This window comes from Schistocerca gregaria, chromosome 3, assembly GCF_023897955.1.
Source record: "Schistocerca gregaria isolate iqSchGreg1 chromosome 3, iqSchGreg1.2, whole genome shotgun sequence".
NCBI lineage: Eukaryota > Metazoa > Arthropoda > Insecta > Orthoptera > Acrididae > Schistocerca > Schistocerca gregaria.
Window position 1 is genome coordinate 26,757,396 of NC_064922.1, and position 26,607 is coordinate 26,784,002.

Sequence of the window (26,607 nt, forward strand, 5' to 3'; positions counted from 1 at the left end):
GAGATGCGGAAACTGGTTGTGTCCCAGTGTTTTGCAGTTGGACGACAAGAGTTTTACACAGTAGCAAAGAGCGAGGCACTGAGTTGGCATGAACAATGGAGAGCACAATGGGGCTCGAGATGTGCTTGTTAGCTCAGGTGCTGTGTGATTGTCGACAAGGAGTGAAATGGACCAATTTGTGACCGCCCTTTCCATTTAAGACGTGAAAAACAGACGGAATTTGCATTCGTAATACCAGAGTATCGAAACTACTTGGAACTCTTGTGTATATGAACGTGTCCGCGCCTTTGTACTCTGGTACCTTCGCCGCTACAAACCAACCAACCAACGTGTCCGTGCACATCAGAGTCCCAAAGAATGGAGAATAGCCAGGCTTGGTCGTGTGTGCAGCCGTAGCTCAGTTGGCAGATCGTTCGCTTAGCGTGTGAAAGGTCTCGGGTTCAAGCTCCGGCTCCTCCATGTTTTGTGGTCAGTGCATGGTAAGTGTTGGTCGCGGCGAACATAAAGGGACGCAAGAAGTTGCAAAACCAGCGTCACAGACTGATATGATGTATACTGTTATAAGGAGAGCAAGATGTAAGTGTGGTGACCGGCTGTTATCGTGGTGTCATCGAGTGCAGATCTGTCTTAGGTATCACGGCTTAACGTCATTGAAGCCTAGAGAGTGGACAACACGTTCGTCTTACTCAGAGCGGTGTCCGAATTCTACTTTCGACGTTATGCGTGCCACTCTTAATGTGGCCAACTACGATTCGATACAGAATGCACGAAACCTGAAAGACACCCTCACTGATACATAGAGAGTAGTGTTTGTCTGCGGAATAATGGGAGTGTAAGGGTCTGTGACGTTGATGTGGCTGTATGTAGCACTATTAGTCAACGGGGGGTGGGCGTAGCTCAGATGGTAGAGCGCTCGCTTAGTGTGCGAGAGGTACTGGGATCGATACCCAGCGCCTCCAGAATTTTTAACACTCCTACATGCGCACCTTGCCATGCAAGAGGAATAATTCCCAACCAGCAGAGGTGTCTAGGCAGATACAAGCGAACGATTAGCATCCACAATTGGCAAGCGTTCTTTTATTCGTGCGCAGGAAGCACCCACCTCGCACACCTACACTTAACTTAGAAACAGTACAAATGTTCCCATAAGATTCTCAAGCCTACGTCGGAAAGATCAGCCTTGCGCCGAGTTCACGTAAATCCCACTGCACGTTCCCATTCTTTGCGTGCAGTCGGCTGCTACTGGCGTTGCTGGTTGTGACTGCTGATAACAGATGCCGTAGCAATCACTTCATGGAGTGAGTTGAATGTTTTGCGATAGTCTGTCTCTGACAAGCAAGCACAGGTGATATAGGTGCGAACACAGGAAGCTTGCAGCCCCTCGCTGCCTGCAGACACAGAGCAGCCACACTAGGAGAGCGGCCTAAGCCGTAGGCGAAATGTGCTCATTCGCTTTGGCGCGACGTCGAACTATAAGTAAGGCTGTCACTAGCGTGAGCGTCGTGTAAAGTCGGAAAAGTCGGCTGCATGGGTGATTGCCAAGTTTGGGGAGCGTTTCGCAGTATGATCAGTGCAATGGAGACGCGGAAACTGGTTGTGTCCCAGTGTTTTGCAGTTGGACGACAAGAGTTTTACACAGTAGCAAAAAGCGAGGCACTGAGTTGGCATGAACAATGGAGAGCACAATGGGGCTCGAGATGTGCTTGTTACCTCAGGTGCTGTGTGATTGTCGACAAGGAGTGAAATGGACCAATTTGTGACCGCCCTTTCCATTTAAGACGTGAAAAACAGACGGAATTTGCATTCGTAATATCAGAGTATCCAAACTACTTGGAACTCTTGTGTATATGAACGTGTCCGCGCCTTTGTACTCTGGTACCTTCGCCGCTACAAACCAACCAACCAACGTGTCCGTGCACATCAGAGTCCCAAAGAATGGAGAATAGCCAGGCTTGGTCGTGTGTGCAGCCGTAGCTCAGTTGGCAGATCGTTCGCTTAGCGTGTGAAAGGTCTCGGGTTCAAGCTCCGGCTCCTCCATGTTTTGTGGTCAGTGCATGGTAAGTGTTGGTCGCGGCGAACATAAAGGGACGCAAGAAGTTGCAAAACCAGCGTCACAGACTGATATGATGTATACTGTTATAAGGAGAGCAAGATGTAAGTGTGGTGACCGGCTGTTATCGTGGTGTCATCGAGTGCAGATCTGTCTTAGGTATCACGGCTTAACGTCATTGAAGCCTAGAGAGTGGACAACACGTTCGTCTTACTCAGAGCGGTGTCCGAATTCTACTTTCGACGTTATGCGTGCCACTCTTAATGTGGCCAACTACGATTCGATACAGAATGCACGAAACCTGAAAGACACCCTCACTGATACATAGAGAGTAGTGTTTGTCTGCGGAATAATGGGAGTGTAAGGGTCTGTGACGTTGATGTGGCTGTATGTAGCACTATTAGTCAACGGGGGGGTGGGCGTAGCTCAGATGGTAGAGCGCTCGCTTAGTGTGCGAGAGGTACTGGGATCGATACCCAGCGCCTCCAGAATTTTTAACACTCCTACATGCGCACCTTGCCATGCAAGAGGAATAATTCCCAACCAGCAGAGGTGTCTAGGCAGATACAAGCGAACGATTAGCATCCACAATTGGCAAGCGTTCTTTTATTCGTGCGCAGGAAGCACCCACCTCGCACATCTACACTTAACTTAGAAACAGTACAAATGTTCCCATAAGATTCTCAAGCCTACGTCGGAAAGATCTGCCTTGCGCCGAGTTCACGTAAATCCCACTGCACGTTCCCATTCTTTGCGTGCAGTCGGCTGCTACTGGCGTTGCTGGTTGTGACTGCTGATAACAGATGCCGTAGCAATCACTTCATGGAGTGAGTTGAATGTTTTGCGATAGTCTGTCTCTGACAAGCAAGCACAGGTGATATAGGTGCGAACACAGGAAGCTTGCAGCCCCTCGCTGCCTGTAGACACAGAGCAGCCACACTAGGAGAGCGGCCTAAGCCGTAGGCGACATGTGCTCATTCGCTTTGGCGCGACGTCGAACTATAAGTAAGGCTGTCACTAGCGTGAGCGTCGTGTAATGTCGGAAAAGTCGGCTGCATGGGTGATTGCCAAGTTTGGGGAGCGTTTCGCAGTATGATCAGTGCAATGGAGACGCGGAAACTGGTTGTGTCCCAGTGTTATGCAGTTGGACGACAAGAGTTTTACACAGTAGCAAAGAGCGAGGCACTGAGTTGGCATGAACAATGGAGAGCACAATGGGGCTCGAGATGTGCTTGTTACCTCAGGTGCTGTGTGATTGTCGACAAGGAGTGAAATGGACCAATTTGTGACCGCCCTTTCCATTTAAGACGTGAAAAACAGACGGAATTTGCATTCGTAATACCAGAGTATCGAAACTACTTGGAACTCTTGTGTATATGAACGTGTCCGCGCCTTTGTACTCTGGTACCTTCGCCGCTACAAACCAACCAACCAACGTGTCCGTGCACATCAGAGTCCCAAAGAATGGAGAATAGCCAGGCTTGGTCGTGTGTGCAGCCGTAGCTCAGTTGGCAGATCGTTCGCTTAGCGTGTGAAAGGTCTCGGGTTCAAGCTCCGGCTCCTCCATGTTTTGTGGTCAGTGCATGGTAAGTGTTGGTCGAGGCGAACATAAAGGGACGCAAGAAGTTGCAAAACCAGCGTCACAGACTGATATGATGTATACTGTTATAAGGAGAGCAAGATGTAAGTGTGGTGACCGGCTGTTATCGTGGTGTCATCGAGTGCAGATCTGTCTTAGGTATCACGGCTTAACGTCATTGAAGCCTAGAGAGTGGACAACACGTTCGTCTTACTCAGAGCGGTGTCCGAATTCTACTTTCGACGTTATGCGTGCCACTCTTAATGTGGCCAACTACGATTCGATACAGAATGCACGAAACCTGAAAGACACCTTCACTGATACATAGAGAGTAGTGTTTGTCTGCGGAATAATGGGAGTGTAAGGGTCTGTGACGTTGATGTGGCTGTATGTAGCACTATTAGTCAACGGGGGGGTGGGCGTAGCTCAGATGGTAGAGCGCTCGCTTAGTGTGCGAGAGGTACTGGGATCGATACCCAGCGCCTCCAGAATTTTTAACACTCCTACATGCGCACCTTGCCATGCAAGAGGAATAATTCCCAACCAGCAGAGGTGTCTAGGCAGATACAAGCGAACGATTAGCATCCACAATTGGCAAGCGTTCTTTTATTCGTGCGCAGGAAGCACCCACCTCGCACACCTACACTTAACTTAGAAACAGTACAAATGTTCCCATAAGATTCTCAAGCCTACGTCGGAAAGATCAGCCTTGCGCCGAGTTCACGTAAATCCCACTGCACGTTCCCATTCTTTGCGTGCAGTCGGCTGCTACTGGCGTTGCTGGTTGTGACTGCTGATAACAGATGCCGTAGCAATCACTTCATGGAGTGAGTTGAATGTTTTGCGATAGTCTGTCTCTGACAAGCAAGCACAGGTGATATAGGTGCGAACACAGGAAGCTTGCAGCCCCTCGCTGCCTGCAGACACAGAGCAGCCACACTAGGAGAGCGGCCTAAGCCGTAGGCGAAATGTGCTCATTCGCTTTGGCGCGACGTCGAACTATAAGTAAGGCTGTCACTAGCGTGAGCGTCGTGTAAAGTCGGAAAAGTCGGCTGCATGGGTGATTGCCAAGTTTGGGGAGCGTTTCGCAGTATGATCAGCGCAATGGAGACGCGGAAACTGGTTGTGTCCCAGTGTTTTGCAGTTGGACGACAAGAGTTTTACACAGTAGCAAAGAGCGAGGCACTGAGTTGACATGAACAATGGAGAGCACAATGGGGCTCGAGATGTGCTTGTTACCTCAGGTGCTGTGTGATTGTCGACAAGGAGTGAAATGGACCAATTTGTGACCGCCCTTTCAATTGAAGACGTGAAAAACAGACGGAATTTGCATTCGTAATACCAGAGTATCGAAACTACTTGGAACTCTTGTGTATATGAACGTGTCCGCGCCTTTGTACTCTGGTACCTTCGCCGCTACAAACCAACCAACCAACGTGTCCGTGCACATCAGAGTCCCAAAGAATGGAGAATAGCCAGGCTTGGTCGTGTGTGCAGCCGTAGCTCAGTTGGCAGATCGTTCGCTTAGCGTGTGAAAGGTCTCGGGTTCAAGCTCCGGCTCCTCCATGTTTTGTGGTCAGTGCATGGTAAGTGTTGGTCGCGGCGAACATAAAGGGACGCAAGAAGTTGCAAAACCAGCGTCACAGACTGATATGATGTATACTGTTATAAGGAGAGCAAGATGTAAGTGTGGTGACCGGCTGTTATCGTGGTGTCATCGAGTGCAGATCTGTCTTAGGTATCACGGCTTAACGTCATTGAAGCCTAGAGAGTGGACAACACGTTCGTCTTACTCAGAGCGGTGTCCGAATTCTACTTTCGACGTTATGCGTGCCACTCTTAATGTGGCCAACTACGATTCGATACAGAATGCACGAAACCTGAAAGACACCCTCACTGATACATAGAGAGCAGTGTTTGTCTGCGGAATAATGGGAGTGTAAGGGTCTGTGACGTTGATGTGGCTGTATGTAGCACTATTAGTCAACGTGTGGGTGGGCGTAGCTCAGATGGTAGAGCGCTCGCTCAGTGTGGGAGAGGTACTGGGATCGATACCCAGCGCCTCCAGAACTTTTAACACTCCTACATGCGCACCTTGCCATGCAAGAGGAATAATTCCCAACCAGCAGAGGTGTCTAGGCAGATACAAGCGAACGATTAGCATCCACAATTGGCAAGCGTTCTTTTATTCGTGCGCAGGAAGCACCCACCTCGCACACCTACACTTAACTTAGAAACAGTACAAATGTTCCCATAAGATTCTCAAGCCTACGTCGGAAAGATCTGCCTTGCGCCGAGTTCACGTAAATCCCACTGCACGTTCCCAATCTTTGCGTGCAGTCGGCTGCTACTGGCGTTGCTGGTTGTGACTGCTGATAACAGATGCCGTAGCAATCACTTCATGGAGTGAGTTGAATGTTTTGCGATAGTCTGTCTCTGACAAGCAAGCACAGGTGATATAGGTGCGAACACAGGAAGCTTGCAGCCCCTCGCTGCCTGCAGACACAGAGCAGCCACACTAGGAGAGCGGCCTAAGCCGTAGGCGAAATGTGCTCATTCGCTTTGGCGCGACGTCGAACTATAAGTAAGGCTGTCACTAGCGTGAGCGTTGCGTGAAGTCGGAAAAGTCGGCTGCATGGGTGATTGCCAAGTTTGGGGAGCGTTTTGCAGTATGATCAGTGCAATGGAGACGCGGAAACTGGTTGTGTCCCAGTGTTTTGCAGTTGGACGACAAGAGTTTTACACAGTAGCAAAGAGCGAGGCACTGAGTTGGCATGAACAATGGAGAGCACAATGGGGCTCGAGATGTGCTTGTTACCTCAGGTGCTGTGTGATTGTCGACAAGGAGTGAAATGGACCAATTTGTGACCGCCCTTTCCATTTAAGACGTGAAAAACAGACGGAATTTCATTCGTAATACCAGAGTATCGAAACTACTTGGAACTCTTGTGTATATGAACGTGTCCGCGCCTTTGTACTCTGGTACCTTCGCCGCTACAAACCAACCAACCAACGTGTCCGTGCACATCAGAGTCCCAAAGAATGGAGAATAGCCAGGCTTGGTCGTGTGTGCAGCCGTAGCTCAGTTGGCAGATCGTTCGCTTAGTGTGTGAAAGGTCTCGGGTTCGAGCTCCGGCTCCTCCATGTTTTGTGGTCAGTGCATGGTAAGTGTTGGTCGCGGCGAACATAAAGGGACGCAAGAAGTTGCAAATCCAGCGTCACAGACTGATATGATGTATACTGTTATAAGGAGAGCAAGATGTAAGTGTGGTGACCGGCTGTTATCGTGGTGTCATCGAGTGCAGATCTGTCTTAGGTATCACGGCTTAACGTCATTGAAGCCTAGAGAGTGGACAACACGTTCGTCTTACTCAGAGCGGTGTCCGAATTCTACTTTCGACGTTATGCGTGCCACTCTTAATGTGGCCAACTACGATTCGATACAGAATGCACGAAACCTGAAAGACACCCTCACTGATACATAGAGAGCAGTGTTTGTCTGCGGAATAATGGGAGTGTAAGGGTCTGTGACGTTGATGTGGCTGTATGTAGCACTATTAGTCAACGTGTGGGTGGGCGTAGCTCAGATGGTAGAGCGCTCGCTCAGTGTGGGAGAGGTACTGGGATCGATACCCAGCGCCTCCAGAACTTTTAACACTCCTACATGCGCACCTTGCCATGCAAGAGGAATAATTCCCAACCAGCAGAGGTGTCTAGGCAGATACAAGCGAACGATTAGCATCCACAATTGGCAAGCGTTCTTTTATTCGTGCGCAGGAAGCACCCACCTCGCACACCTACACTTAACTTAGAAACAGTACAAATGTTCCCATAAGATTCTCAAGCCTACGTCGGAAAGATCTGCCTTGCGCCGAGTTCACGTAAATCCCACTGCACGTTCCCAATCTTTGCGTGCAGTCGGCTGCTACTGGCGTTGCTGGTTGTGACTGCTGATAACAGATGCCGTAGCAATCACTTCATGGAGTGAGTTGAATGTTTTGCGATAGTCTGTCTCTGACAAGCAAGCACAGGTGATATAGGTGCGAACACAGGAAGCTTGCAGCCCCTCGCTGCCTGCAGACACAGAGCAGCCACACTAGGAGAGCGGCCTAAGGCGTAGGCGAAATGTGCTTATTCGCTTTGGCGCGACGTCGAACTATAAGTAAGGCTGTCACTAGCGTGAGCGTCGTGTAAAATCGGAAAAGTCGGCTGCATGGGTGATTGCCAAGTTTGGGGAGCGTTTCGCAGTATGATCAGTGCAATGGAGACGCGGAAACTGGTTGTGTCCCAGTGTTTTGCAGTTGGACGACAAGAGTTTTACACAGTAGCAAAGAGCGAGGCACTGAGTTGGCATGAACAATGGAGAGCACAATGGGGCTCGAGATGTGCTTGTTACCTCAGGTGCTGTGTGATTGTCGACAAGGAGTGAAATGGACCAATTTGTGACCGCCCTTTCCATTTAAGACGTGAAAAACAGACGGAATTTGCATTCGTAATACCAGAGTATCGAAACTACTTGGAACTCTTGTGTATATGAACGTGTCCGCGCCTTTGTACTCTGGTACCTTCGCCGCTACAAACCAACCAACCAACGTGTCCGTGCACATCAGAGTCCCAAAGAATGGAGAATAGCCAGGCTTGGTCGTGTGTGCAGCCGTAGCTCAGTTGGCAGATCGTTCGCTTAGCGTGTGAAAGGTCTCGGGTTCAAGCTCCGGCTCCTCCATGTTTTGTGGTCAGTGCATGGTAAGTGTTGGTCGCGGCGAACATAAAGGGACGCAAGAAGTTGCAAAACCAGCGTCACAGACTGATATGATGTATACTGTTATAAGGAGAGCAAGATGTAAGTGTGGTGACCGGCTGTTATCGTGGTGTCATCGAGTGCAGATCTGTCTTAGGTATCATGGGTTAACGTCATTGAAGCCTAGAGAGTGGACAACACGTTCGTCTTACTCAGAGCGGTGTCCGAATTCTACTTTCGACGTTATGCGTGCCACTCTTAATGTGGCCAACTACGATTCGATACAGAATGCACGAAACCTGAAAGACACCCTCACTGATACATAGAGAGTAGTGTTTGTCTGCGGAATAATGGGAGTGTAAGGGTCTGTGACGTTGATGTGGCTGTATGTAGCACTATTAGTCAACGGGGGGGTGGGCGTAGCTCAGATGGTAGAGCGCTCGCTTAGTGTGCGAGAGGTACTGGGATCGATACCCAGCGCCTCCAGAATTTTTAACACACCTACATGCGCACCTTGCCATGCAAGAGGAATAATTCCCAACCAGCAGAGGTGTCTAGGCAGATACAAGCGAACGATTAGCATCCACAATTGGCAAGCGTTCTTTTATTCGTGCGCAGGAAGCACCCACCTCGCACACCTACACTTAACTTAGAAACAGTACAAATGTTCCCATAAGATTCTCAAGCCTACGTCGGAAAGATCTGCCTTGCGCCGAGTTCACGTAAATCCCACTGCACGTTCCCATTCTTTGCGTGCAGTCGGCTGCTACTGGCGTTGCTGGTTGTGACTGCTGATAACAGATGCCGTAGCAATCACTTCATGGAGTGAGTTGAATGTTTTGCGATAGTCTGTCTCTGACAAGCAAGCACAGGTGATATAGGTGCGAACACAGGAAGCTTGCAGCCCCTCGCTGCCTGCAGACACAGAGCAGCCACACTAGGAGAGCGGCCTAAGCCGTAGGCGAAATGTGCTCATTCGCTTTGGCGCGACGTCGAACTATAAGTAAGGCTGTCACTAGCGTGAGCGTTGCGTGAGCGTCGTGTAAAATCGGAAAAGTCGGCTGCATGGGTGATTGCCAAGTTTGGGGAGCGTTTCGCAGTATGATCAGTGCAATGGAGACGCGGAAACTGGTTGTGTCCCAGTGTTTTGCAGTTGGACGACAAGAGTTTTACACAGTAGCAAAGAGCGAGGCACTGAGTTGGCATGAACAATGGAGAGCACAATGGGGCTCGAGATGTGCTTGTTACCTCAGGTGCTGTGTGATTGTCGACAAGGAGTGAAATGGACAAATTTGTGACCGCCCTTTCCATTTAAGACGTGAAAAACAGACGGAATTTGCATTCGTAATACCAGAGTATCGAAACTACTTGGAACTCTTGTGTATATGAACGTGTCCGCGCCTTTGTACTCTGGTACCTTCGCCGCTACAAACCAACCAACCAACGTGTCCGTGCACATCAGAGTCCCAAAGAATGGAGAATAGCCAGGCTTGGTCGTGTGTGCAGCCGTAGCTCAGTTGGCAGATCGTTCGCTTAGCGTGTGAAAGGTCTCGGGTTCAAGCTCCGGCTCCTCCATGTTTTGTGGTCAGTGCATGGTAAGTGTTGGTCGCGGCGAACATAAAGGGACGCAAGAAGTTGCAAAACCAGCGTCACAGACTGATATGATGTATACTGTTATAAGGAGAGCAAGATGTAAGTGTGGTGACCGGCTGTTATCGTGGTGTCATCGAGTGCAGATCTGTCTTAGGTATCATGGCTTAACGTCATTGAAGCCTAGAGAGTGGACAACACGTTCGTCTTACTCAGAGCGGTGTCCAAATGCTACTTTCGACGTTATGCGTGCCACTCTTAATGTGGCCAACTACGATTCGATACAGAATGCACGAAACCTGAAAGACACCCTCACTGATACATAGAGAGTAGTGTTTGTCTGCGGAATAATGGGAGTGTAAGGGTCTGTGACGTTGATGTGGCTGTATGTAGCACTATTAGTCAACGGGGGGGTGGGCGTAGCTCAGATGGTAGAGCGCTCGCTTAGTGTGCGAGAGGTACTGGGATCGATACCCAGCGCCTCCACAATTTTTAACACTCCTACATGCGCACCTTGCCATGCAAGAGGAATAATTCCCAATCAGCAGAGGTGTCTAGGCAGATACAAGCGAACGATTAGCATCCACAATTGGCAAGCGTTCTTTTATTCGTGCGCAGGAAGCACCCACCTCGCACACCTACACTTAACTTAGATACAGTACAAATGTTCCCATAAGATTCTCAAGCCTACGTCGGAAAGATCTGCCTTGCGCCGAGTTCACGTAAATCCCACTGCACGTTCCCATTCTTTGCGTGCAGTCGGCTGCTACTGGCGTTGCTGGTTGTGACTGCTGATAACAGATGCCGTAGCAATCACTTCATGGAGTGAGTTGAATGTTTTGCGATAGTCTGTCTCTGACAAGCAAGCACAGGTGATATAGGTGCGAACACAGGAAGCTTGCAGCCCCTCGCTGCCTGCAGACACAGAGCAGCCACACTAGGAGAGCGGCCTAAGCCGTAGGCGAAATGTGCTCATTCGCTTTGGCGCGACGTCGAACTATAAGTAAGGCTGTCACTAGCGTGAGCGTTGCGTGAGCGTCGTGTAAAATCGGAAAAGTCGGCTGCATGGGTGATTGCCAAGTTTGGGGAGCGTTTCGCAGTATGATCAGTGCAATGGAGACGCGGAAACTGGTTGTGTCCCAGTGTTTTGCAGTTGGACGACAAGAGTTTTACACAGTAGCAAAGAGCGAGGCACTGAGTTGGCATGAACAATGGAGAGCACAATGGGGCTCGAGATGTGCTTGTTACCTCAGGTGCTGTGTGATTGTCGACAAGGAGTGAAATGGACAAATTTGTGACCGCCCTTTCCATTTAAGACGTGAAAAACAGACGGAATTTGCATTCGTAATACCAGAGTATCGAAACTACTTGGAACTCTTGTGTATATGAACGTGTCCGCGCCTTTGTACTCTGGTACCTTCGCCGCTACAAACCAACCAACCAACGTGTCCGTGCACATCAGAGTCCCAAAGAATGGAGAATAGCCAGGCTTGGTCGTGTGTGCAGCCGTAGCTCAGTTGGCAGATCGATCGCTTAGCTTGTGAAAGGTCTCGGGTTCAAGCTCCGGCTCCTCCATGTTTTGTGGTCAGTGCATGGTAAGTGTTGGTCGCGGCGAACATAAAGGGACGCAAGAAGTTGCAAAACCAGCGTCACAGACTGATATGATGTATACTGTTATAAGGAGAGCAAGATGTAAGTGTGGTGACCGGCTGTTATCGTGGTGTCATCGAGTGCAGATCTGTCTTAGGTATCATGGCTTAACGTCATTGAAGCCTAGAGAGTGGACAACACGTTCGTCTTACTCAGAGCGGTGTCAGAATTCTACTTTCGACGTTATGCGTGCCACTCTTAATGTGGCCAACTACGATTCGATACAGAATGCACGAAACCTGAAAGACACCCTCACTGATACATAGAGAGTAGTGTTTGTCTGCGGAATAATGGGAGTGTAAGGGTCTGTGACGTTGATGTGGCTGTATGTAGCACTATTAGTCAACGGAGGGGTGGGCGTAGCTCAGATGGTAGAGCGCTCGCTTAGTGTGCGAGAGGTACTGGGATCGATACCCAGCGCCTCCAGAATTTTTAACACTCCTACATGCGCACCTTGCCATGCAAGAGGAATAATTCCCAACCAGCAGAGGTGTCTAGGCAGATACAAGCGAACGATTAGCATCCACAATTGGCAAGCGTTCTTTTATTCGTGCGCAGGAAGCACCCACCTCGCACACCTAAACTTAACTTAGAAACAGTACAAATGTTCCCATAAGATTCTCAAGCCTACGTCGGAAAGATCTGCCTTGCGCCGAGTTCACGTAAATCCCACTGCACGTTCCCATTCTTTGCGTGCAGTCGGCTGCTACTGGCGTTGCTGGTTGTGACTGCTGATAACAGATGCCGTAGCAATCACTTCATGGAGTGAGTTGAATGTTTTGCGATAGTCTGTCTCTGACAAGCAAGCACAGGTGATATAGGTGCGAACACAGGAAGCTTGCAGCCCCTCGCTGCCTGCAGACACAGAGCAGCCACACTAGGAGAGCGGCCTAAGCCGTAGGCGAAATGTGCTCATTCGCTTTGGCGCGACGTCGAACTATAAGTAAGGCTGTCACTAGCGTGAGCGTTGCGTGAGCGTCGTGTAAAATCGGAAAAGTCGGCTGCATGGGTGATTGCCAAGTTTGGGGAGCGTTTCGCAGTATGATCAGTGCAATGGAGACGCGGAAACTGGTTGTGTCCCAGTGTTTTGCAGTTGGACGACAAGAGTTTTACACAGTAGCAAAGAGCGAGGCACTGAGTTGGCATGAACAATGGAGAGCACAATGGGGCTCGAGATGTGCTTGTTACCTCAGGTGCTGTGTGATTGTCGACAAGGAGTGAAATGGACAAATTTGTGACCGCCCTTTCCATTTAAGACGTGAAAAACAGACGGAATTTGCATTCGTAATACCAGAGTATCGAAACTACTTGGAACTCTTGTGTATATGAACGTGTCCGCGCCTTTGTACTCTGGTACCTTCGCCGCTACAAACCAACCAACCAACGTGTCCGTGCACATCAGAGTCCCAAAGAATGGAGAATAGCCAGGCTTGGTCGTGTGTGCAGCCGTAGCTCAGTTGGCAGATCGTTCGCTTAGCGTGTGAAAGGTCTCGGGTTCAAGCTCCGGCTCCTCCATGTTTTGTGGTCAGTGCATGGTAAGTGTTGGTCGCGGCGAACATAAAGGGACGCAAGAAGTTGCAAAACCAGCGTCACAGACTGATATGATGTATACTGTTATAAGGAGAGCAAGATGTAAGTGTGGTGACCGGCTGTTATCGTGGTGTCATCGAGTGCAGATCTGTCTTAGGTATCATGGCTTAACGTCATTGAAGCCTAGAGAGTGGACAACACGTTCGTCTTACTCAGAGCGGTGTCCAAATGCTACTTTCGACGTTATGCGTGCCACTCTTAATGTGGCCAACTACGATTCGATACAGAATGCACGAAACCTGAAAGACACCCTCACTGATACATAGAGAGTAGTGTTTGTCTGCGGAATAATGGGAGTGTAAGGGTCTGTGACGTTGATGTGGCTGTATGTAGCACTATTAGTCAACGGGGGGGTGGGCGTAGCTCAGATGGTAGAGCGCTCGCTTAGTGTGCGAGAGGTACTGGGATCGATACCCAGCGCCTCCAGAATTTTTAACACTCCTACATGCGCACCTTGCCATGCAAGAGGAATAATTCCCAACCAGCAGAGGTGTCTAGGCAGATACAAGCGAACGATTAGCATCCACAATTGGCAAGCGTTCTTTTATTCGTGCGCAGGAAGCACCCACCTCGCACACCTACACTTAACTTAGATACAGTACAAATGTTCCCATAAGATTCTCAAGCCTACGTCGGAAAGATCTGCCTTGCGCCGAGTTCACGTAAATCCCACTGCACGTTCCCATTCTTTGCGTGCAGTCGGCTGCTACTGGCGTTGCTGGTTGTGACTGCTGATAACAGATGCCGTAGCAATCACTTCATGGAGTGAGTTGAATGTTTTGCGATAGTCTGTCTCTGACAAGCAAGCACAGGTGATATAGGTGCGAACACAGGAAGCTTGCAGCCCCTCGCTGCCTGCAGACACAGAGCAGCCACACTAGGAGAGCGGCCTAAGCCGTAGGCGAAATGTGCTCATTCGCTTTGGCGCGACGTCGAACTATAAGTAAGGCTGTCACTAGCGTGAGCGTTGCGTGAGCGTCGTGTAAAATCGGAAAAGTCGGCTGCATGGGTGATTGCCAAGTTTGGGGAGCGTTTCGCAGTATGATCAGTGCAATGGAGACGCGGAAACTGGTTGTGTCCCAGTGTTTTGCAGTTGGACGACAAGAGTTTTACACAGTAGCAAAGAGCGAGGCACTGAGTTGGCATGAACAATGGAGAGCACAATGGGGCTCGAGATGTGCTTGTTACCTCAGGTGCTGTGTGATTGTCGACAAGGAGTGAAATGGACAAATTTGTGACCGCCCTTTCCATTTAAGACGTGAAAAACAGACGGAATTTGCATTCGTAATACCAGAGTATCGAAACTACTTGGAACTCTTGTGTATATGAACGTGTCCGCGCCTTTGTACTCTGGTACCTTCGCCGCTACAAACCAACCAACCAACGTGTCCGTGCACATCAGAGTCCCAAAGAATGGAGAATAGCCAGGCTTGGTCGTGTGTGCAGCCGTAGCTCAGTTGGCAGATCGTTCGCTTAGCGTGTGAAAGGTCTCGGGTTCAAGCTCCGGCTCCTCCATGTTTTGTGGTCAGTGCATGGTAAGTGTTGGCCGCGGCGAACATAACGGGACCCAAGAAGTTGCAAAACCAGCGTCACAGACTGATATGATGTATACTGTTATAAGGAGAGCAAGATGTAAGTGTGGTGACCGGCTGTTATCGTGGTGTCATCGAGTGCAGATCTGTCTTAGGTATCATGGCTTAACGTCATTGAAGCCTAGAGAGTGGACAACACGTTCGTCTTACTCAGAGCGGTGTCAGAATTCTACTTTCGACGTTATGCGTGCCACTCTTAATGTGGCCAACTACGATTCGATACAGAATGCACGAAACCTGAAAGACACCCTCACTGATACATAGAGAGTAGTGTTTGTCTGCGGAATAATGGGAGTGTAAGGGTCTGTGACGTTGATGTGGCTGTATGTAGCACTATTAGTCAACGGGGGGGTGGGCGTAGCTCAGATGGTAGAGCGCTCGCTTAGTGTGCGAGAGGTACTGGGATCGATACCCAGCGCCTCCAGAATTTTTAACACTCCTACATGCGCACCTTGCCATGCAAGAGGAATAATTCCCAACCAGCAGAGGTGTCTAGGCAGATACAAGCGAACGATTAGCATCCACAGTTGGCAAGCGTTCTTTTATTCGTGCGCAGGAAGCACCCACCTCGCACACCTAAACTTAACTTAGAAACAGTACAAATGTTCCCATAAGATTCTCAAGCCTACGTCGGAAAGATCTGCCTTGCGCCGAGTTCACGTAAATCCCACTGCACGTTCCCATTCTTTGCGTGCAGTCGGCTGCTACTGGCGTTGCTGGTTGTGACTGCTGATAACAGATGCCGTAGCAATCACTTCATGGAGTGAGTTGAATGTTTTGCGATAGTCTGTCTCTGACAAGCAAGCACAGGTGATATAGGTGCGAACACAGGAAGCTTGCAGCCCCTCGCTGCCTGCAGACACAGAGCAGCCACACTAGGAGAGCGGCCTAAGCCGTAGGCGAAATGTGCTCATTCGCTTTGGCGCGACGTCGAACTATAAGTAAGGCTGTCACTAGCGTGAGCGTTGCGTGAGCGTCGTGTAAAGTCGGAAAAGTCGTCTGCATGGGTGATTGCCAAGTTTGGGGAGCGTTTCGCAGTATGATCAGTGCAATGGAGACGCGGAAACTGGTTCTGTCCCAGTGTTTTGCAGTTGGACGACAAGAGTTTTACACAGTAGCAAAGAGCGAGGCACTGAGTTGGCATGAACAATGGAGAGCACAATGGGGCTCGAGATGTGCTTGTTACCTCAGGTGCTGTGTGATTGTCGACAAGGAGTGAAATGGACCAATTTGTGACCGCCCTTTCCATTTAAGACGTGAAAAACAGACGGAATTTGCATTCGTAATACCAGAGTATCGAAACTACTTGGAACTCTTGTGTATATGAACGTGTCCGCGCCTCTGTACTCTGGTACCTTCGCCGCTACAAACCAACCAACCAATGTGTCCGTGCACATCAGAGTCCCAAAGAATGGAGAATAGCCAGGCTTGGTCGTGTGTGCAGCCGTAGCTCAGTTGGCAGATCGTTCGCTTAGCGTGTGAAAGGTCTCGGGTTCAAGCTCCGGCTCCTCCATGTTTTGTGGTCAGTGCATGGTAAGTGTTGGCCGCGGCGAACATAACGGGACCCAAGAAGTTGCAAAACCAGCGTCACAGACTGATATGATGTATACTGTTATAAGGAGAGCAAGATGTAAGTGTGGTGACCGGCTGTTATCGTGGTGTCATCGAGTGCAGATCTGTCTTAGGTATCATGGCTTAACGTCATTGAAGCCTAGAGAGTGGACAACACGTTCGTCTTACTCAGAGCGGTGTCCGAATTCTACTTTCGACGTTATGCGTGCCACTCTTAATGTGGCCAACTACGATTCGATACAGAATGCACGAAACCTGAAAGACACCCTCACTGATACATAGAGAGTAGTGTTTGTCTGCGGAATAATGGGAGTGTAAGGGTCTGTGACGTTGATGTGGCTGTATGTAGCACTATTAGTCAACGGGGGGGTGGGCGTAGCTCAGATGGTAGAGCGCTCGCTTAGTGTGCGAGAGGTACTGGGATCGATACCCAGCGCCTCCAGAATTTTTAACACTCCTACATGCGCACCTTGCCATGCAAGAGGAATAATTCCCAACCAGCAGAGGTGTCTAGGCAGATACAAGCGAACGATTAGCATCCACAATTGGCAAGCGTTCTTTTATTCGTGCGCAGGAAGCACCCACCTCGCACACCTAAGCTTAACTTAGAAACAGTACAAATGTTCCCATAAGATTCTCAAGCCTACGTCGGAAAGATCTGCCTTGCGCCGAGTTCACGTAAATCCCACTGCACGTTCCCATTCTTTGCGTGCAGTCGGCTGCTACTGGCGTTGCTGGTTGTGACTGCTGATAACAGATGCCGTAGCAATCACTTCATGGAGTGAGTTGAATGTTTTGCGATAGTCTGTCTCTGACAAGCAAGCACAGGTGATATAGGTGCGAACACAGGAAGCTTGCAGCCCCTCGCTGCCTGCAGACACAGAGCAGCCACACTAGGAGAGCGGCCTAAGCCGTAGGCGAAATGTGCTCATTCGCTTTGGCGCGACGTCGAACTATAAGTAAGGCTGTCACTAGCGTGAGCGTTGCGTGAGCGTCGTGTAAAATCGGAAAAGTCGGCTGCATGGGTGATTGCCAAGTTTGGGGAGCGTTTCGCAGTATGATCAGTGCAATGGAGACGCGGAAACTGGTTGTGTCCCAGTGTTTTGCAGTTGGACGACAAGAGTTTTACACAGTAGCAAAGAGCGAGGCACTGAGTTGGCATGAACAATGGAGAGCACAATGGGGCTCGAGATGTGCTTGTTACCTCAGGTGCTGTGTGATTGTCGACAAGGAGTGAAATGGACAAATTTGTGACCGCCCTTTCCATTTAAGACGTGAAAAACAGACGGAATTTGCATTCGTAATACCAGAGTATCGAAACTACTTGGAACTCTTGTGTATATGAACGTGTCCGCGCCTCTGTACTCTGGTACCTTCGCCGCTACAAACCAACCAACCAACGTGTCCGTGCACATCAGAGTCCCAAAGAATGGAGAATAGCCAGGCTTGGTCGTGTGTGCAGCCGTAGCTCAGTTGGCAGATCGTTCGCTTAGCGTGTGAAAGGTCTCGGGTTCAAGCTCCGGCTCCTCCATGTTTTGTGGTCAGTGCATGGTAAGTGTTGGTCGCGGCGAACATAAAGGGACGCAAGAAGTTGCAAAACCAGCGTCACAGACTGATATGATGTATACTGTTATAAGGAGAGCAAGATGTAAGTGTGGTGACCGGCTGTTATCGTGGTGTCATCGAGTGCAGATCTGTCTTAGGTATCATGGCTTAACGTCATTGAAGCCTAGAGAGTGGACAACACGTTCGTCTTACTCAGAGCGGTGTCCGAATTCTACTTTCGACGTTATGCGTGCCACTCTTAATGTGGCCAACTACGATTCGATACAGAATGCACGAAACCTGAAAGACACCCTCACTGATACATAGAGAGTAGTGTTTGTCTGCGGAATAATGGGAGTGTAAGGGTCTGTGACGTTGATGTGGCTGTATGTAGCACTATTAGTCAACGGGGGGGTGGGCGTAGCTCAGATGGTAGAGCGCTCGCTTAGTGTGCGAGAGGTACTGGGATCGATACCCAGCGCCTCCAGAATTTTTAACACTCCTACATGCGCACCTTGCCATGCAAGAGGAATAATTCCCAACCAGCAGAGGTGTCTAGGCAGATACAAGCGAACGATTAGCATCCACAATTGGCAAGCGTTCTTTTATTCGTGCGCAGGAAGCACCCACCTCGCACACCTACACTTAACTTAGAAACAGTACAAATGTTCCCATAAGATTCTCAAGCCTACGTCGGAAAGATCTGCCTTGCGCCGAGTTCACGTAAATCCCACTGCACGTTCCCATTCTTTGCGTGCAGTCGGCTGCTACTGGCGTTGCTGGTTGTGACTGCTGATAACAGATGCCGTAGCAATCACTTCATGGAGTGAGTTGAATGTTTTGCGATAGTCTGTCTCTTACAAGCAAGCACAGGTGATATAGGTGCGAACACAGGAAGCTTGCAGCCCCTCGCTGCCTGCAGACACAGAGCAGCCACACTAGGAGAGCGGCCTAAGCCGTAGGCGAAATGTGCTCATTCGCTTTGGCGCGACGTCGAACTATAAGTAAGGCTGTCACTAGCGTGAGCGTTGCGTGAGCGTAGTGTAAAGTCGGAAAAGTCGGCTGCATGGGTGATTGCCAAGTTTGGGGAGCGTTTCGCAGTATGATCAGTGCAATGGAGACGCGGAAACTGGTTGTGTCCCAGTGTTTTGCAGTTGGACGACAAGAGTTTTACACAGTAGCAAAGAGCGAGGCACTGAGTTGGCATGAACAATGGAGAGCACAATGGGGCTCGAGATGTGCTTGTTACCTCAGGTGCTGTGTGATTGTCGACAAGGAGTGAAATGGACAAATTTGTGACCGCCCTTTCCATTTAAGACGTGAAAAACAGACGGAATTTGCATTCGTAATACCAGAGTATCGAAACTACTTGGAACTCTTGTGTATATGAACGTGTCCGCGCCTCTGTACTCTGGTACCTTCGCCGCTACAAACCAACCAACCAACGTGTCCGTGCACATCAGAGTCCCAAAGAATGGAGAATAGCCAGGCTTGGTCGTGTGTGCAGCCGTAGCTCAGTTGGCAGATCGTTCGCTTAGCGTGTGAAAGGTCTCGGGTTCAAGCTCCGGCTCCTCCATGTTTTGTGGTCAGTGCATGGTAAGTGTTGGTCGCGGCGAACATAAAGGGACGCAAGAAGTTGCAAAACCAGCGTCACAGACTGATATGATGTATACTGTTATAAGGAGAGCAAGATGTAAGTGTGGTGACCGGCTGTTATCGTGGTGTCATCGAGTGCAGATCTGTCTTAGGTATCATGGCTTAACGTCATTGAAGCCTAGAGAGTGGACAACACGTTCGTCTTACTCAGAGCGGTGTCCGAATTCTACTTTCGACGTTATGCGTGCCACTCTTAATGTGGCCAACTACGATTCGATACAGAATGCACGAAACCTGAAAGACACCCTCACTGATACATAGAGAGTAGTGTTTGTCTGCGGAATAATGGGAGTGTAAGGGTCTGTGACGTTGATGTGGCTGTATGTAGCACTATTAGTCAACGGGGGGGTGGGCGTAGCTCAGATGGTAGAGCGCTCGCTTAGTGTGCGAGAGGTACTGGGATCGATACCCAGCGCCTCCAGAATTTTTAACACTCCTACATGCGCACCTTGCCATGCAAGAGGAATAATTCCCAACCAGCAGAGGTGTCTAGGCAGATACAAGCGAACGATTAGCATCCACAATTGGCAAGCGTTCTTTTATTCGTGCGCAGGAAGCACCCACCTCGCACACCTACACTTAACTTAGAAACAGTACAAATGTTCCCATAAGATTCTCAAGCCTACGTCGGAAAGATCTGCCTTGCGCCGAGTTCACGTAAATCCCACTGCACGTTCCCATTCTTTGCGTGCAGTCGGCTGCTACTGGCGTTGCTGGTTGTGACTGCTGATAACAGATGCCGTAGCAATCACTTCATGGAGTGAGTTGAATGTTTTGCGATAGTCTGTCTCTGACAAGCAAGCACAGGTGATATAGGTGCGAACACAGGAAGCTTGCAGCCCCTCGCTGCCTGCAGACACAGAGCAGCCACACTAGGAGAGCGGCCTAAGCCGTAGGCGAAATGTGCTCATTCGCTTTGGCGCGACGTCGAACTATAAGTAAGGCTGTCACTAGCGTGAGCGTCGTGTAAAGTCGGAAAAGTCGGCTGCATGGGTGATTGCCAAGTTTGGGGAGCGTTTCGCAGTATGATCAGTGCAATGGAGACGCGGAAACTGGTTGTGTCCCAGTGTTTTGCAGTTGGACGACAAGAGTTTTACACAGTAGCAAAGAGCGAGGCACTGAGTTGGCATGAACAATGGAGAGCACAATGGGGCTCGAGATGTGCTTGTTACCTCAGGTGCTGTGTGATTGTCGACAAGGAGTGAAATGGACAAATTTGTGACCGCCCTTTCCATTTAAGACGTGAAAAACAGACGGAATTTGCATTCGTAATACCAGAGTATCGAAACTACTTGGAACTCTTGTGTATATGAACGTGTCCGCGCCTTTGTACTCTGGTACCTTCGCCGCTACAAACCAACCAACCAACGTGTCCGTGCACATCAGAGTCCCAAAGAATGGAGAATAGCCAGGCTTGGTCGTGTGTGCAGCCGTAGCTCAGTTGGCAGATCGTTCGCTTAGCGTGTGAAAGGTCTCGGGTTCAAGCTCCGGCTCCTCCATGTTTTGTGGTCAGTGCATGGTAAGTGTTGGTCGCGGCGAACATAAAGGGACGCAAGAAGTTGCAAAACCAGCGTCACAGACTGATATGATGTATACTGTTATAAGGAGAGCAAGATGTAAGTGTGGTGACCGGCTGTTATCGTGGTGTCATCGAGTGCAGATCTGTCTTAGGTATCATGGCTTAACGTCATTGAAGCCTAGGGAGTGGACAACACGTTCGTCTTACTCAGAGCGGTGTCCGAATTCTACTTTCGACGTTATGCGTGCCACTCTTAATGTGGCCAACTACGATTCGATACAGAATGCACGAAACCTGAAAGACACCCTCACTGATACATAGAGAGTAGTGTTTGTCTGCGGAATAATGGGAGTGTAAGGGTCTGTGACGTTGATGTGGCTGTATGTAGCACTATTAGTCAACGGGGTGGTGGGCGTAGCTCAGATGGTAGAGCGCTCGCTTAGTGTGCGAGAGGTACTGGGATCGATACCCAGCGCCTCCAGAATTTTTAACACTCCTACATGCGCACCTTGCCATGCAAGAGGAATAATTCCCAACCAGCAGAGGTGTCTAGGCAGATACAAGCGAACGATTAGCATCCACAATTGGCAAGCGTTCTTTTATTCGTGCGCAGGAAGCACCCACCTCGCACACCTACACTTAACTTAGAAACAGTACAAATGTTCCCATAAGATTCTCAAGCCTACGTCGGAAAGATCTGCCTTGCGCCGAGTTCACGTAAATCCCACTGCACGTTCCCATTCTTTGCGTGCAGTCGGCTGCTACTGGCGTTGCTGGTTGTGACTGCTGATAACAGATGCCGTAGCAATCACTTCATGGAGTGAGTTGAATGTTTTGCGATAGTCTGTCTCTGACAAGCAAGCACAGGTGATATAGGTGCGAACACAGGAAGCTTGCAGCCCCTCGCTGCCTGCAGACACAGAGCAGCCACACTAGGAGAGCGGCCTAAGCCGTAGGCGAAATGTGCTCATTCGCTTTGGCGCGACGTCGAACTATAAGTAAGGCTGTCACTAGCGTGAGCGTCGTGTAAAGTCGGAAAAGTCGGCTGCATGGGTGATTGCCAAGTTTGGGGAGCGTTTCGCAGTATGATCAGTGCAATGGAGACGCGGAAACTGGTTGTGTCCCAGTGTTTTGCAGTTGGACGACAAGAGTTTTACACAGTAGCAAAGAGCGAGGCACTGAGTTGGCATGAACAATGGAGAGCACAATGGGGCTCGAGATGTGCTTGTTACCTCAGGTGCTGTGTGATTGTCGACAAGGAGTGAAATGGACAAATTTGTGACCGCCCTTTCCATTTAAGACGTGAAAAACAGACGGAATTTGCATTCGTAATACCAGAGTATCGAAACTACTTGGAACTCTTGTGTATATGAACGTGTCCGCGCCTTTGTACTCTGGTACCTTCGCCGCTACAAACCAACCAACCAACGTGTCCGTGCACATCAGAGTCCCAAAGAATGGAGAATAGCCAGGCTTGGTCGTGTGTGCAGCCGTAGCTCAGTTGGCAGATCGTTCGCTTAGCGTGTGAAAGGTCTCGGGTTCAAGCTCCGGCTCCTCCATGTTTTGTGGTCAGTGCATGGTAAGTGTTGGTCGCGGCGAACATAAAGGGACGCAAGAAGTTGCAAAACCAGCGTCACAGACTGATATGATGTATACTGTTATAAGGAGAGCAAGATGTAAGTGTGGTGACCGGCTGTTATCGTGGTGTCATCGAGTGCAGATCTGTCTTAGGTATCATGGCTTAACGTCATTGAAGCCTAGGGAGTGGACAACACGTTCGTCTTACTCAGAGCGGTGTCCGAATTCTACTTTCGACGTTATGCGTGCCACTCTTAATGTGGCCAACTACGATTCGATACAGAATGCACGAAACCTGAAAGACACCCTCACTGATACATAGAGAGTAGTGTTTGTCTGCGGAATAATGGGAGTGTAAGGGTCTGTGACGTTGATGTGGCTGTATGTAGCACTATTAGTCAACGGGGTGGTGGGCGTAGCTCAGATGGTAGAGCGCTCGCTTAGTGTGCGAGAGGTACTGGGATCGATACCCAGCGCCTCCAGAATTTTTAACACTCCTACATGCGCACCTTGCCATGCAAGAGGAATAATTCCCAACCAGCAGAGGTGTCTAGGCAGATACAAGCGAACGATTAGCATCCACAATTGGCAAGCGTTCTTTTATTCGTGCGCAGGAAGCACCCACCTCGCACACCTACACTTAACTTAGAAACAGTACAAATGTTCCCATAAGATTCTCAAGCCTACGTCGGAAAGATCTGCCTTGCGCCGAGTTCACGTAAATCCCACTGCACGTTCCCATTCTTTGCGTGCAGTCGGCTGCTACTGGCGTTGCTGGTTGTGACTGCTGATAACAGATGCCGTAGCAATCACTTCATGGAGTGAGTTGAATGTTTTGCGATAGTCTGTCTCTGACAAGCAAGCACAGGTGATATAGGTGCGAACACAGGAAGCTTGCAGCCCCTCGCTGCCTGCAGACACAGAGCAGCCACACTAGGAGAGCGGCCTAAGCCGTAGGCGAAATGTGCTCATTCGCTTTGGCGCGACGTCGAACTATAAGTAAGGCTGTCACTAGCGTGAGCGTTGCGTGAGCGTCGTGTAAAGTCGGAAAAGTCGGCTGCATGGGAGATTGCCAAGTTTGGGGAGCGTTTCGCAGTATGATCAGTGCAATGGAGACGCGGAAACTGGTTGTGTCCCAGTGTTTTGCAGTTGGACGACAAGAGTTTTACACAGTAGCAAAGAGCGAGGCACTGAGTTGGCATGAACAATGGAGAGCACAATGGGGCTCGAGATGTGCTTGTTACCTCAGGTGCTGTGTGATTGTCGACAAGGAGTGAAATGGACAAATTTGTGACCGCCCTTTCCATTTAAGACGTGAAAAACAGACGGAATTTGCATTCGTAATACCAGAGTATCGAAACTACTTGGAACTCTTGTGTATATGAACGTGTCCGCGCCTTTGTACTCTGGTACCTTCGCCGCTACAAACCAACCAACCAACGTGTCCGTGCACATCAGAGTCCCAAAGAATGGAGAATAGCCAGGCTTGGTCGTGTGTGCAGCCGTAGCTCAGTTGGCAGATCGTTCGCTTAGCGTGTGAAAGGTCTCGGGTTCAAGCTCCGGCTCCTCCATGTTTTGTGGTCAGTGCATGGTAAGTGTTGGTCGCGGCGAACATAAAGGGACGCAAGAAGTTGCAAAACCAGCGTCACAGACTGATATGATGTATACTGTTATAAGGAGAGCAAGATGTAAGTGTGGTGACCGGCTGTTATCGTGGTGTCATCGAGTGCAGATCTGTCTTAGGTATCATGGCTTAACGTCATTGAAGCCTAGAGAGTGGACAACACGTTCGTCTTACTCAGAGCGGTGTCCGAATTCTACTTTCGACGTTATGCGTGCCACTCTTAATGTGGCCAACTACGATTCGATACAGAATGCACGAAACCTGAAAGACACCCTCACTGATACATAGAGAGTAGTGTTTGTCTGCGGAATAATGGGAGTGTAAGGGTCTGTGACGTTGATGTGGCTGTATGTAGCACTATTAGTCAACGGGGTGGTGGGCGTAGCTCAGATGGTAGAGCGCTCGCTTAGTGTGCGAGAGGTACTGGGATCGATACCCAGCGCCTCCAGAATTTTTAACACTCCTACATGCGCACCTTGCCATGCAAGAGGAATAATTCCCAACCAGCAGAGGTGTCTAGGCAGATACAAGCGAACGATTAGCATCCACAATTGGCAAGCGTTCTTTTATTCGTGCGCAGGAAGCACCCACCTCGCACACCTACACTTAACTTAGAAACAGTACAAATGTTCCCATAAGATTCTCAAGCCTACGTCGGAAAGATCTGCCTTGCGCCGAGTTCACGTAAATCCCACTGCACGTTCCCATTCTTTGCGTGCAGTCGGCTGCTACTGGCGTTGCTGTTTGTGACTGCTGATAACAGATGCCGTAGCAATCACTTCATGGAGTGAGTTGAATGTTTTGCGATAGTCTGTCTCTGACAAGCAAGCACAGGTGATATAGGTGCGAACACAGGAAGCTTGCAGCCCCTCGCTGCCTGCAGACACAGAGCAGCCACACTAGGAGAGCGGCCTAAGCCGTAGGCGAAATGTGCTCATTCGCTTTGGCGCGACGTCGAACTATAAGTAAGGCTGTCACTAGCGTGAGCGTCGTGTAAAGTCGGAAAAGTCGGCTGCATGGGTGATTGCCAAGTTTGGGGAGCGTTTCGCAGTATGATCAGTGCAATGGAGACGCGGAAACTGGTTGTGTCCCAGTGTTTTGCAGTTGGACGACAAGAGTTTTACACAGTAGCAAAGAGCGAGGCACTGAGTTGGCATGAACAATGGAGAGCACAATGGGGCTCGAGATGTGCTTGTTACCTCAGGTGCTGTGTGATTGTCGACAAGGAGTGAAATGGACAAATTTGTGACCGCCCTTTCCATTTAAGACGTGAAAAACAGACGGAATTTGCATTCGTAATACCAGAGTATCGAAACTACTTGGAACTCTTGTGTATATGAACGTGTCCGCGCCTTTGTACTCTGGTACCTTCGCCGCTACAAACCAACCAACCAACGTGTCCGTGCACATCAGAGTCCCAAAGAATGGAGAATAGCCAGGCTTGGTCGTGTGTGCAGCCGTAGCTCAGTTGGCAGATCGTTCGCTTAGCGTGTGAAAGGTCTCGGGTTCAAGCTCCGGCTCCTCCATGTTTTGTGGTCAGTGCATGGTAAGTGTTGGTCGCGGCGAACATAAAGGGACGCAAGAAGTTGCAAAACCAGCGTCACAGACTGATATGATGTATACTGTTATAAGGAGAGCAAGATGTAAGTGTGGTGACCGGCTGTTATCGTGGTGTCATCGAGTGCAGATCTGTCTTAGGTATCATGGCTTAACGTCATTGAAGCCTAGAGAGTGGACAACACGTTCGTCTTACTCAGAGCGGTGTCCGAATTCTACTTTCGACGTTATGCGTGCCACTCTTAATGTGGCCAACTACGATTCGATACAGAATGCACGAAACCTGAAAGACACCCTCACTGATACATAGAGAGTAGTGTTTGTCTGCGGAATAATGGGAGTGTAAGGGTCTGTGACGTTGATGTGGCTGTATGTAGCACTATTAGTCAACGGGGGGGTGGGCGTAGCTCAGATGGTAGAGCGCTCGCTTAGTGTGCGAGAGGTACTGGGATCGATACCCAGCGCCTCCAGAATTTTTAACACTCCTACATGCGCACCTTGCCATGCAAGAGGAATAATTCCCAACCAGCAGAGGTGTCTAGGCAGATACAAGCGAACGATTAGCATCCACAATTGGCAAGCGTTCTTTTATTCGTGCGCAGGAAGCACCCACCTCGCACACCTACACTTAACTTAGAAACAGTACAAATGTTCCCATAAGATTCTCAAGCCTACGTCGGAAAGATCTGCCTTGCGCCGAGTTCACGTAAATCCCACTGCACGTTCCCATTCTTTGCGTGCAGTCGGCTGCTACTGGCGTTGCTGGT

At 49.7% G+C, this 26,607-nt stretch overlaps 15 non-coding genes across 15 annotated transcripts; all 15 read left to right on the top strand.

Annotated features, from left to right (window-relative positions):
- Nucleotides 1-885: 885 nt before the first annotated feature.
- On the top strand, nt 886-959 carry Trnat-agu (transfer RNA threonine (anticodon AGU)). The gene has a single exon. It is a non-coding gene; the product is annotated as a tRNA-Thr (tRNA).
- A 1,505-nt stretch (nt 960-2,464) lies between these two features.
- On the top strand, nt 2,465-2,538 carry Trnat-agu (transfer RNA threonine (anticodon AGU)). Its single transcript has one exon. It is a non-coding gene; the product is annotated as a tRNA-Thr (tRNA).
- Nucleotides 2,539-4,043: 1,505 nt separating this feature from the next.
- Nucleotides 4,044-4,117, top strand: Trnat-agu (transfer RNA threonine (anticodon AGU)). The gene has a single exon. It is a non-coding gene; the product is annotated as a tRNA-Thr (tRNA).
- Nucleotides 4,118-8,779: 4,662 nt separating this feature from the next.
- Nucleotides 8,780-8,853, top strand: Trnat-agu (transfer RNA threonine (anticodon AGU)). Its single transcript has one exon. It is a non-coding gene; the product is annotated as a tRNA-Thr (tRNA).
- A 1,516-nt stretch (nt 8,854-10,369) lies between these two features.
- Nucleotides 10,370-10,443, top strand: Trnat-agu (transfer RNA threonine (anticodon AGU)). Its single transcript has one exon. It is a non-coding gene; the product is annotated as a tRNA-Thr (tRNA).
- Nucleotides 10,444-11,959: 1,516 nt separating this feature from the next.
- On the top strand, nt 11,960-12,033 carry Trnat-agu (transfer RNA threonine (anticodon AGU)). The gene has a single exon. It is a non-coding gene; the product is annotated as a tRNA-Thr (tRNA).
- Nucleotides 12,034-13,549: 1,516 nt separating this feature from the next.
- Trnat-agu (transfer RNA threonine (anticodon AGU)) lies at nt 13,550-13,623 on the top strand. Its single transcript has one exon. It is a non-coding gene; the product is annotated as a tRNA-Thr (tRNA).
- A 1,516-nt stretch (nt 13,624-15,139) lies between these two features.
- Trnat-agu (transfer RNA threonine (anticodon AGU)) lies at nt 15,140-15,213 on the top strand. Its single transcript has one exon. It is a non-coding gene; the product is annotated as a tRNA-Thr (tRNA).
- A 1,516-nt stretch (nt 15,214-16,729) lies between these two features.
- Trnat-agu (transfer RNA threonine (anticodon AGU)) lies at nt 16,730-16,803 on the top strand. Its single transcript has one exon. It is a non-coding gene; the product is annotated as a tRNA-Thr (tRNA).
- A 1,516-nt stretch (nt 16,804-18,319) lies between these two features.
- On the top strand, nt 18,320-18,393 carry Trnat-agu (transfer RNA threonine (anticodon AGU)). Its single transcript has one exon. It is a non-coding gene; the product is annotated as a tRNA-Thr (tRNA).
- A 1,516-nt stretch (nt 18,394-19,909) lies between these two features.
- Trnat-agu (transfer RNA threonine (anticodon AGU)) lies at nt 19,910-19,983 on the top strand. Its single transcript has one exon. It is a non-coding gene; the product is annotated as a tRNA-Thr (tRNA).
- Nucleotides 19,984-21,488: 1,505 nt separating this feature from the next.
- Trnat-agu (transfer RNA threonine (anticodon AGU)) lies at nt 21,489-21,562 on the top strand. The gene has a single exon. It is a non-coding gene; the product is annotated as a tRNA-Thr (tRNA).
- Nucleotides 21,563-23,067: 1,505 nt separating this feature from the next.
- Trnat-agu (transfer RNA threonine (anticodon AGU)) lies at nt 23,068-23,141 on the top strand. The gene has a single exon. It is a non-coding gene; the product is annotated as a tRNA-Thr (tRNA).
- A 1,516-nt stretch (nt 23,142-24,657) lies between these two features.
- Nucleotides 24,658-24,731, top strand: Trnat-agu (transfer RNA threonine (anticodon AGU)). The gene has a single exon. It is a non-coding gene; the product is annotated as a tRNA-Thr (tRNA).
- A 1,505-nt stretch (nt 24,732-26,236) lies between these two features.
- Nucleotides 26,237-26,310, top strand: Trnat-agu (transfer RNA threonine (anticodon AGU)). Its single transcript has one exon. It is a non-coding gene; the product is annotated as a tRNA-Thr (tRNA).
- Nucleotides 26,311-26,607: the final 297 nt, after the last annotated feature.